The sequence below is a fragment of the Macaca fascicularis genome, chromosome 9 (genome assembly GCF_037993035.2).
Source record: "Macaca fascicularis isolate 582-1 chromosome 9, T2T-MFA8v1.1".
Taxonomy (NCBI): Eukaryota; Metazoa; Chordata; class Mammalia; order Primates; family Cercopithecidae; genus Macaca; species Macaca fascicularis.
The window spans coordinates 108,559,774-108,569,464 of record NC_088383.1 but is presented as its reverse complement, the minus strand read 5'-3'; the positions used below and the strand labels follow the sequence as shown (position 1 = coordinate 108,569,464).

The 9,691-nt window shown below is 40.1% G+C and overlaps 1 non-coding gene and 1 pseudogene across 1 annotated transcript; both read right to left on the bottom strand.

Annotated features, from left to right (window-relative positions):
* Window positions 1–4,882: 4,882 nt before the first annotated feature.
* On the bottom strand, window positions 4,883–6,729 carry LOC107130878 (survival of motor neuron-related-splicing factor 30 pseudogene; annotated as a pseudogene).
* A 1,593-nt stretch (window positions 6,730–8,322) lies between these two features.
* LOC123567025 (small nucleolar RNA U13) lies at window positions 8,323–8,422 on the bottom strand. The gene has a single exon (XR_006689733.1). It is a non-coding gene; the product is annotated as a small nucleolar RNA U13 (small nucleolar RNA).
* Between the last annotated feature and the right edge of the window lie 1,269 nt (window positions 8,423–9,691).

The window sequence follows — 9,691 nt, the reverse complement described above, 5'->3', positions numbered from 1 at the left end:
TCAATATCTATGGAGAATCATGTCTGAATGCACTTGAAAAAAACTGTCAAGAAACCAGCAGGGTCTCCTGTTCTAAGCTTTATTTAAGTAGGCTATCCTGCCCCTCTGATTTAGCATGGAGAGGAGAGATGTTAATAGTGCTAAGCAGTGGTTTCTGAGTAAAAAGAGTGTGATGATATCATTGTAGAAGGCCATTTCAGAGGGTTTGCTAGTAAAAATGTAATTGAGTAGCTGCCTCCCAGTATGGGCTGAGCAAGAGAGCAAAGAGATGGCTGTCAGGACCTAGTCCCTGCAGTCAGCTTTACAGAGCTGTCTGGCATGGTATCTGGCACACAGTAGACACGATGGCAATAAGGCTCATTTTTCAAGAATAGAACGCGGGATAATTTCTTAAAGATTGGTAGCCGCTAGAGACCACCTCTGCTCTAATGCTGTTCACAAATAATGAGAAAAGAATACAAAAGTGATCTTCCAGCCTCTGATTGTGCTGTAGCTACTGGAGGACATTTAATCTGGAATCTGGACAGGACATTAGGTTCTGCAGGTCTCTTGGCCCAGTCACTAGAGGTCAAAGAGGAGATAGAGGCAGAATAATGTGATAGGTTGAACATTAGCAATGCCAGTGACTGGATACCTGGGTCATTTCCAAGGGGCTCAGCAGGTCCAGGAGAACTGTGGGTGTTTGGGGGCATCCCCAGGTCCAGAGCCTCTGTGGAATGCCAGATAATTTATGTGACACCTGGAGAATCCAGTACCCAGCCATCATAAGTGGCCAATTCCTGCACAGTGCTATGTGTCAGGGAAAATGAGAAAATAAGTCACAATTTGGCCAGAGGAAAATGTTCTTCACTGGACAGCTGAGACCAACATGAGTGAAACAAACTTGTAATAACACAAGACAGTATGTAGACATGTACTGGATTATACAGAAATTAACAATGAGATTTAGAGACAGGAAAGATAAGTGTAGGTCAGAGTAAACAGAGAAGAAGGTGGCTTTGATGAACAGAATTTAAAAATACTTTTGTAAAAGCCAATAAAAGTTGAATCATGCTAATTTTATAAAATTTAAGAAGCATTGATAAAAAGAAAATACTTCGATTCCCCTTACCCAGAGAACTTGACCTTCTAACAGAGCTTTGCAGCAATGATACGGACAGCCTTGCACAGCAGCAAGCTCTCAAATACAGGAGCTGGGGCTGGTCAGCCCTGCCAGGGATTCTATACAGTGAAGTCAAGCTCCCGGAGGGATGCAAAGCAAGATGACCTCTAAGAAGCCTCCTAGCCCTAGATGTTCTCAGGGACAGTCTCAGCCCCACTATCCTCTAACCTGCATCCTGGTCGTCAGGCCATATCTCTTCAGTGCCTGTCAGGAGGTGGTTCCAGGCTGTCTCACTGCTCTGAACTTTCTCTCTCCACCAACCTATCTACTCTCATTTTGATCATTCAGAGTCTACCTACCCATAGCAATGTTTCTGATAATAAATTATTATAAAGGTGCCAAGGGGGCCGGGCATGGTGGCTCAAGCCTGTAATCCCAGCACTTTGGGAGGCCGAGGCAGGCAGATCACTTAAGCCCAGGAGTTCGAGACCAGCCTGGCCAACATAGTGAAACCCCATCTCTACTAAATATACAAAAATTAGCTGAGGGTGGTGGCATGCACCTGTAGTCCCAGCTACTTGGGGGGCTGAAGCACAGGAATCGCTCGAACCTAGGAGGCAGAGGTTGTAGTAGGCCAAGATGGTGCCACTGCACTCCAACCTGGGTGACAGATCAAGACTCTGTCTCAAAAAATAAAAATAAAAATAAAGTGCCACAGGGGACTTACTGAATAAGATACTGATATTATCAAACATTCATACAATGAAATGTGGCATGGCCATTTACACTGAGGTGATGGAAGAAAATTAATGATGTGGAAAGATAGACACTGTATTCTGTTATGTGAAAGAAATTGGTTACAGTGAGATCTCATTCTTGAAAATTACAAAAAAAATTATACATAAAAAAACAACGTATACATCAAAATACTGGATGTGCAGTATTTTGTTATTTTGTGGAACCTTAGACTGGTGAGTGGAGAACAAGTTCTGTCAGAGTCACACACAGTATTCCATACACTGCCACCACTGCCACCACCACCTCTGCCACCCACATTCACACACTAAGTAGAAAGGAAAATGTTTACACTTCGAGGCACTTAAATCTTTCTTGTAATTTCCACCTATGATAATACTTCTGCTTGCTGGGGCAGCACAAATCAGACTAATCCTTCTCTCTGACAGCCCTTCAAAAATATTAAGACAGCTGTCATATCACCCTGGGAGGGGTCAGAGCATGGAGGTCCTGAAAGCTAGGCAGAGGAGTTTAGAGTTGACTTGGCAGCTAATGAGGAGCTCTTGTGGTTCTTGAGCAGGGAGGGACATGACTAAAGTAATATCTGAGGACAATTCAACCAGCAGCCCAGATACAGGAGACCCTGGAGCAGGGAGAGCCTGAGCTAGAGACAGGGACTCCAGCAGAGGGGCTACTGTCATCGTTTAAACAAAGATGAACCTGAGAAAAATTATTACAAGAAGATGAAAAGCACCTGATGATGGTTTAGACATTCATGTGGGAACTTACCTGTAGGTTGTCTTGTACTCATCTGACTGTGTTTTGTCTCTCTAGATTAAAACCCAGAATCCCCCTCTTTCTGCACTGCAGTACTCATAATGGATGCATGATAACTACTTGCTTCCCATGGTCAGACACCAAGACTTGTCTGGAACATGATGGTACTGGGGTTAGAAATGAGCCATTTCATTTCACAAACATAGATTGAGCAGATGGGGGCACTGGAGTAGATGCTAGGCCTATGTGATGGTCAGTTTTATGTGTCAGCATGGCAAAGCTACAGTCCTCAGTTATTTAAACACTAATTTAGGTGGTGTTGTCACCGAGGTGATGATGCAACTCAAGCAGAAATTATGGTGCCTAAACAAAGGCAGTGATGGGAAAAAGTGGAAGAGACAAAGTGGAGGGATATTTAGGAAGTTGATCAACTGCACTTGGCCATCAGATGTACTTGGGGTTACAGAGAAGGAAGATTCTTAGATGGCTTGCAAATTCTAAAAGGAAAACAAGTTTTTTGGATAGGAATAAGAACTGGAGTTATGAACATGTATTTAAGGCCTGAGTAGATTTTCAGGATCTGCAATATGGATGTAGAAATACACGGTACAGAGGTTACAGCTTAGCCATAGAGGGGACGGAGAAAGTGAGCATTTAAAATAAGTACTCTTTTTTAACCTCTTTAAAAAAAAAATACATAAAACGCACAGCTGGATGAAATTTGACATATATTTGCTCCTACGTAACTACCACGCTGACACATAGCAGTTCCAAAACCCCAGAAGACTGCTTTGTGTGCCCTCCTAGTTACTTTCATCCCTCAAAGGTAACCAATATTCTGATTTCTGTCATTACAGATTAGTCTTGCTTGTTCCTGAACTTTGTAAAAATTAATTCATACAGTATATATTCTTCTGTGTCTGGCTCAACATTATGTCTGTAAGATTCATCTATATTTGTGCGTGTAGCAATTTGTTCTTTTCCATTGCTGGGTAGTTTGAATAATCTATGTAGTTTGAATAATATGGATGCATTTTATGTGTCCATTCTTTCATTGACTACCTCTCTCATACAACCAAAACATATTTGGGTTGTATATTAGTCATGGTTCTCCAGAGAAACAGAGCCAATTATATATGTTATATATAACCAATTATATATATGTATGAGAGAGAGGAGGGTTTATTTATGTATTTATTTATTTTTAAGGAATTGACTACATGTGGGGACTGGCAAGTACAAAAGTCCTGCTGCTCTGTAGAGCAGCAGGCTGGAAACTCAGGCAGAGTTTCTATGTCACAGTCTTAAGGCAGAATTCCTTCTTCTCTGGGAAACCTCAGTTTTTGCTTTTAAAGCCTTCAACAGATTGGATGAGGCCATTATGGATAATTCCCCTTACCTAAAGTTAGTTGATTGTAAAGGTTAATCACCTCTACAAAATATTTCACAATAACATCCAGACTAATATTTGGCCAACCAACTAGGCACCATTGCCTAGCCAAGTATACACAAAATTAACCATCGCAGGTTGCTTCCAGTGTTTCACTATTTCCAGTTTTTACTACTATAAACATTCTTGTACCTGTCCTTTAGTGAAAAGAAGCACCCTTTTCCATTGGTTAAATATGAAAGCAAACTTGCTGGGTGACAGGGATATATGTGTTTAGCCTTAGAAGATACTACCGAAGTTCCAAAGAGGTCGTAGCAATTTGTATCCCCTCCAGCAATGTGTAAGAGTTCCAGCTTAGCTGGGCGCGGTAGGATTATGCCTATAATCCCAGCGCTTTGTGAGACTGAGGTGGGCGGATCACCTGAAGTCAGAAGTTTGAGACCAGCCTGGCCAACATAGTAAAACCCCTTCTCCACTAAAATACAAAAATTAGCCAGGTGTGGTGGCACATGCCTGTAGTCCCAGCTACTCAGGAGGCTGAGGCATGAGAATCTCTTGACCCTGGGAGGTTGCAGTAAGCCAAGGTTGCACCACTGCACTCCAGCATACATGACACAGCAAGACTCTGCCTCCAAAAAAAAGAGTTCCAGCTTACAGCAAATACTGTTTTTATCTACTTTTTAATTTTTATATAATTTCACACTTTTACAGAAAAGTTGCAGAAACAGTATATTCTTTACCAGATTCACTAATTGCTATAATTTTGCCCCATTGGATCTATCGTCTATCAATCCATATATGTGCATACACATATTTTTTTCTGAACTATTTATGCCCCCTTTATCCATAAATATGTCAGTATTTCCTAAGACCAAGGATTTTTTTTAATTTTAAAAACACTTTATTTAATAAAAGTTAAACATACAAAACTGAAATAATATACATCCTAAAAATTACCTTCTTCCATTAATAGGAAGACCCTTTTCTATGCATGTATCTGGCTTAAACTCAACTCAGGATAATTGTGATGTTCACTTACACCAACAAATGCAGACAACTTGATCTAATTAACGAAAATTACAAACAGCTAAATGAACTTAATATACAGGGAAATTATGGTCAGATTAATGCACAAGAAATACAAGAATTTTTTAATGACGAAACAGTCAGTACTCTTGTTCATTAATTTAGCCTTGTGTTTTTACAAAAATAGTATCTACACTGTATACAGGGCTATACAGCAGCTTTTTGTTCTCCCATATAAACATTACACATCCAAAACATGATACCACTGCCGTAAATGAAAAAAACAAAAAACAGGAAAAAAGCAAACATACAAAACACAAAAACACCTTAGAAAAGGGAGCTCATTCTAAGGTTTCTTACATAAAACTAAGAGTACATAAAAATAAAACAGATCAATTTTAGAGATGGCCTGATAGGCCTAGGAAACAAGTTTTTGAGGAAAAACCTCAAAACAAACTTTGCCATTTACAAGTTAACCTATCTTTAGGCTTAACTGAACAACAGCCAAGTTTTAAAGTTGAAAATAAGAAAAATGAAAGGATCTCTTTAGCAGGTTGGTGTTTTTGCCTTGGTGTTCCAAGGAATTGCTAGAGTATGTGTCAAGTTCAAAGCATCTGAAAATTTCAAGTTACAGCTTACAAAAAGTACATACCATAGGTTAAGTAGGCGCCTGATATTAGGAAGATGAATAATTCATCTAAGTGCTGTATGAAACAGCATCTACAAAAGTTGCTTTATTCAACAAACTTTGAGGGAACCGTGGTACTGATAACGAGAAAAGTTAAACAAATAGCAGTTATCAAATGCAATTTCTTCACGTTTCATTCTAGTGAAGTCAACCAATGACGACAATGGTATCTTGCTTACTCATCTAACAAATAATTTACCTTTAGAAAAATATAAGGATAAAAAGGTAAATGTAAAGCCCTGCAGAGATGAAATCCAACAGTTTTTCTGATTATTGAGGCATCAAATGCCTGACATTATATATAGAGGTATCTTGATATTGTGTCATAGGTTTATCGGCAATTCCACAAGTTCCTACTCCAACTTTGCCAGTCACACTCTCAGGTAAAGCAAAAATACTCCTCTTTGCCTGGCCTTTTTTGCTTTTGGAATAGGCTCTGTTGTTGAATTATTGCCATTTCACTTTCTGGTCCTCTCTTTCCTGCTCAAGTTCTTTTATTCTCTGAGCTTTTTTCAAAGCCTTCTTCTTTTTATATTCATGCTGCTGGGCAATCATTTCTTTTTTTGACACGGGTTTGTTACCACTGTCCTCCTTTGCCTTCCTTCCTTCTTCTACAGGCTTGAGGTTCAACAGTGAAGTCACTTCAGCATTGCCATAACCAGCAAAAGTGAGTGCAGTGGTGCCATTTTCTTCATCTATCTCTTCAATCTCCGCTTCATAACACTATCCATCTTCACTCCAGATTGCCATACACTTGTCTCCTACTTTCCATGAATGAGTAGGTTGAGTAGAAGCAAAACTGTCTGAACTTGCAAGCATCTCAGAAGGCTGAGTTGACAGAAGGTCTTTGGTTAGTTCTATAACTTCTTGTAAATCTTTCTTCAAGTTTAGCAAATCTTCATTTTCTCCATTTCCAGATAATGCAGCTTCAACTTGCTGGAGCTGAGCTTTGTAGCTTGCCAGCTGCTTTGCTAAATCCTCTGACATCTTGTGTGGGGCTGGGGGCGGGGCGGTGGGAAGGGGTCAGGGCAAATGAGCCCAGTGGTAGTGGCGGCCGCGGCAGCAGCAATAGCAGGAAAATCTCCACGACAACAACAAGGCGACTCGGTCTGAAAAGGCAAGATTTTCTCTTACGTAACCCCAACATGTGTATGGAAATCAGGGAATTTGTAACATTGATACGAAATGCTTATCTGAGCTATAGTTTATATTTAAATTTCACCAATTGCTCCAATAATGTCCTTCATAGCTGTTTTTTTTTTTCTGATCCAGCATCCAATTAATGATCACACTTTGCATTTACTGTTCATATCTCTTAAGTCTTCTTTCATTTAGATCAGGTTCTCAGCCTTCCCTTACCTTTCATGAATTTGATTTTTTTGTTTTTAGATTACAGGCCAGTTGTTAGGTAGTATGTCCTTCAGTTTGGTTTGTTTGATGCTGCCTCATAATTAGGTTAAGGTTATACAGTTTTGGCAGGTGTACCATAGAAATGATATGGAGTCGTTTTCAAGGCAGTGAGGTCAGTGCATCTCTTTATTGGTATTGTTAACTGTGGTTAAATGGTTATGGTTGTGTTCATCAGATTAACTCACCGTGGAGTTACTAATTTTCCCTTTGTAATCAACAAGTTATTTTCATGGAGGTGCTCGGAATCTTTGTACATATACTCTTCTTTATCAAACTTCTACCCACTAGTTTTAGCATCCATTGATAATTCTTGTCTAAATCATGGTTGCACAAAGATGATATTCTGACTTCATCATTTCTACTATAAGAGAGAGCTATCCTTTCTCCTTCATTTATTTATATTTGTATGAACTCATAGATTATTTTATTCTATGGCTATTCTATAGTGATATTACCACTGTAATATTGTCATATAATACCACTGTAATGATAATAAAGAATTACCATTATTTATTCTGATGTTCAAATAGTCCCAGATTTGGCCAATGGGGGTCCCTTCTGATTCCTGTGTTCTTTTTTCATATCTCCATTTTTTAAAAAGCACTTCCTTGCTTTCTGGCACAATATGATATTCTAAGCTTATCTTGTACTTTCCCCCTCTCAGCCCTAGAATTAGCCATTTCTCCAAGGAGCCCTAGTTTTTTTTTTTTTTTTTCAGTACAAAATGGTATTTAGAAACCAAGATTCGAGTGCCAGGTGTACTCAATGCTACCATAGTGTCCACTTCTAAGCCCTTTAGCCCACAGAGCTAAGAAATATACATATCTTAATTTCTACATCTGTATACACACGCACACACACATACACACAAAATCATGGATTCATATAGATACCTCTAGTTCCAACTCGACACCACAAAATTCATTTTAGTCCTCCCTTTCTCCATATTTATAACTCTCTCCAACAGCAAGAACTAGCTTCCAATATTCTCAGTACATTTACTCATGTGCCCAACTCTACAGCACACAAAAGGTATTTCAGAACCGCTAACCCATATCACTACAGAAAAAAATCCTTCTAACTAGAATTAAATATTTGTTGGGCTTGTTTGTTTGGTTTTATCCTCCCTTCAGCATCTTAATATTATTTGTTTGCAATAGAGTTAATTAAAATAGAGCTAAGTTCATTTCTTTTTTTCATGTCAGGTAACGTGCTGATGTCTTAGGGTTTGCAGGAGGCACATCTCACATGTGTGTGAAAACCCAGTCATCAAGATGATGAGCTACAAAAGGATGCATTGGTTTCTATTTGTATTCCATTTTAAGTTTCTTCCCCCTTCTCATACTTGTTGGGTTTTTTTTTTTTTTGTAATGGAGCTTGTGGATTTTGTGGATGGGCTTCACCAGGTCTGTAAACCCCTGGGAGTTTTATGCAAAATATTGAATATGTCTGCATTTGGAGGAAGGGGAGAGAATCCATAACTTCATAAGATTCTTAAAATGGTCTTTAACCTCACAATTTAGGAGAGCAATAGAGAAGAGCAGGAATCCAGGGACCTCTAAGAGGCTTCCTACTAGTGGGGTAGGAAGTTCTGCCAGACTGTGAGTCTCTCAGGACAGACAGAATCTTCTTTATCTTATATCTCCACTGCTGAGCATAAACATAAACGCAGAGGGAACAGACACCAAAGGAAAATAAAAGAGAAATGTGGGAGCAAATCTGTACCTTGAAGCCAACTCAGGATTGCTCTTTCTTTCTAAGCATTTCCCCACCAGTGACATCAGCTCAGACATCTCAGATTCTGGGCCTCCCAGGGCATGCCTAGAATCACACCATGGTGGAGACACAGCCTGGGCATCTGTCTATAGGTGTACATAGAAAAATAAACTAGGCTGGGCACGGTTTCTCACGCCTGTAATCCCAGCATTTTGGGAGGCCGAGGCAGGTGGATCACAATGTCAGGAGTTCAAAACAAGCTTAGCCAAGACCTGTCTCTACTAAAAATGTAAAAAAACTAGCTAGGCGTGGTGGTGGGTGCCTGTAATTCCAGCTACTGAGGAGGCTGAGGCGGAGAATTGCTTGAACCTCAGAGGGGGAGTTGCAGTGAGCCGAGATCACGCCACCACACTCTAGCTAGGGCACAGAGCAAGACTCCATCTCAAAAAAAAAAAGAAAAAGAAAAAGAAAAAAAGAAAAGGAAAGAAAAGAAAAATAAACTAGGCTGGGCGTGCGGTGGCTCACACCTGTAATCCCGGCACTTTGGGAGGCCGAGGCGGGCGGAGCCTCTGAGGTCGGGAGTTTGAGACCAGCCTGACCAATGTAGTAAAACTCTGTCCCTACTAAAACTACAAAAATTAGCCAGGCATGGTGGCATGCACCTGTAATCCCAGCTACTTGGGAGGCTGAGGCTGGAGAATCTCTTGAACCTGGGAGGCAGAAGTTGCAGTGAGCTGAGATCATGCCACTGCACTCCAGGCTGGGCGACAGAGTAAGACTCTGTCTCAAAAAAAAAAAAAGAAAGAAAGAAAGAAAAAGAAAAAGAAACTAGAAGAAAAACCCCAGT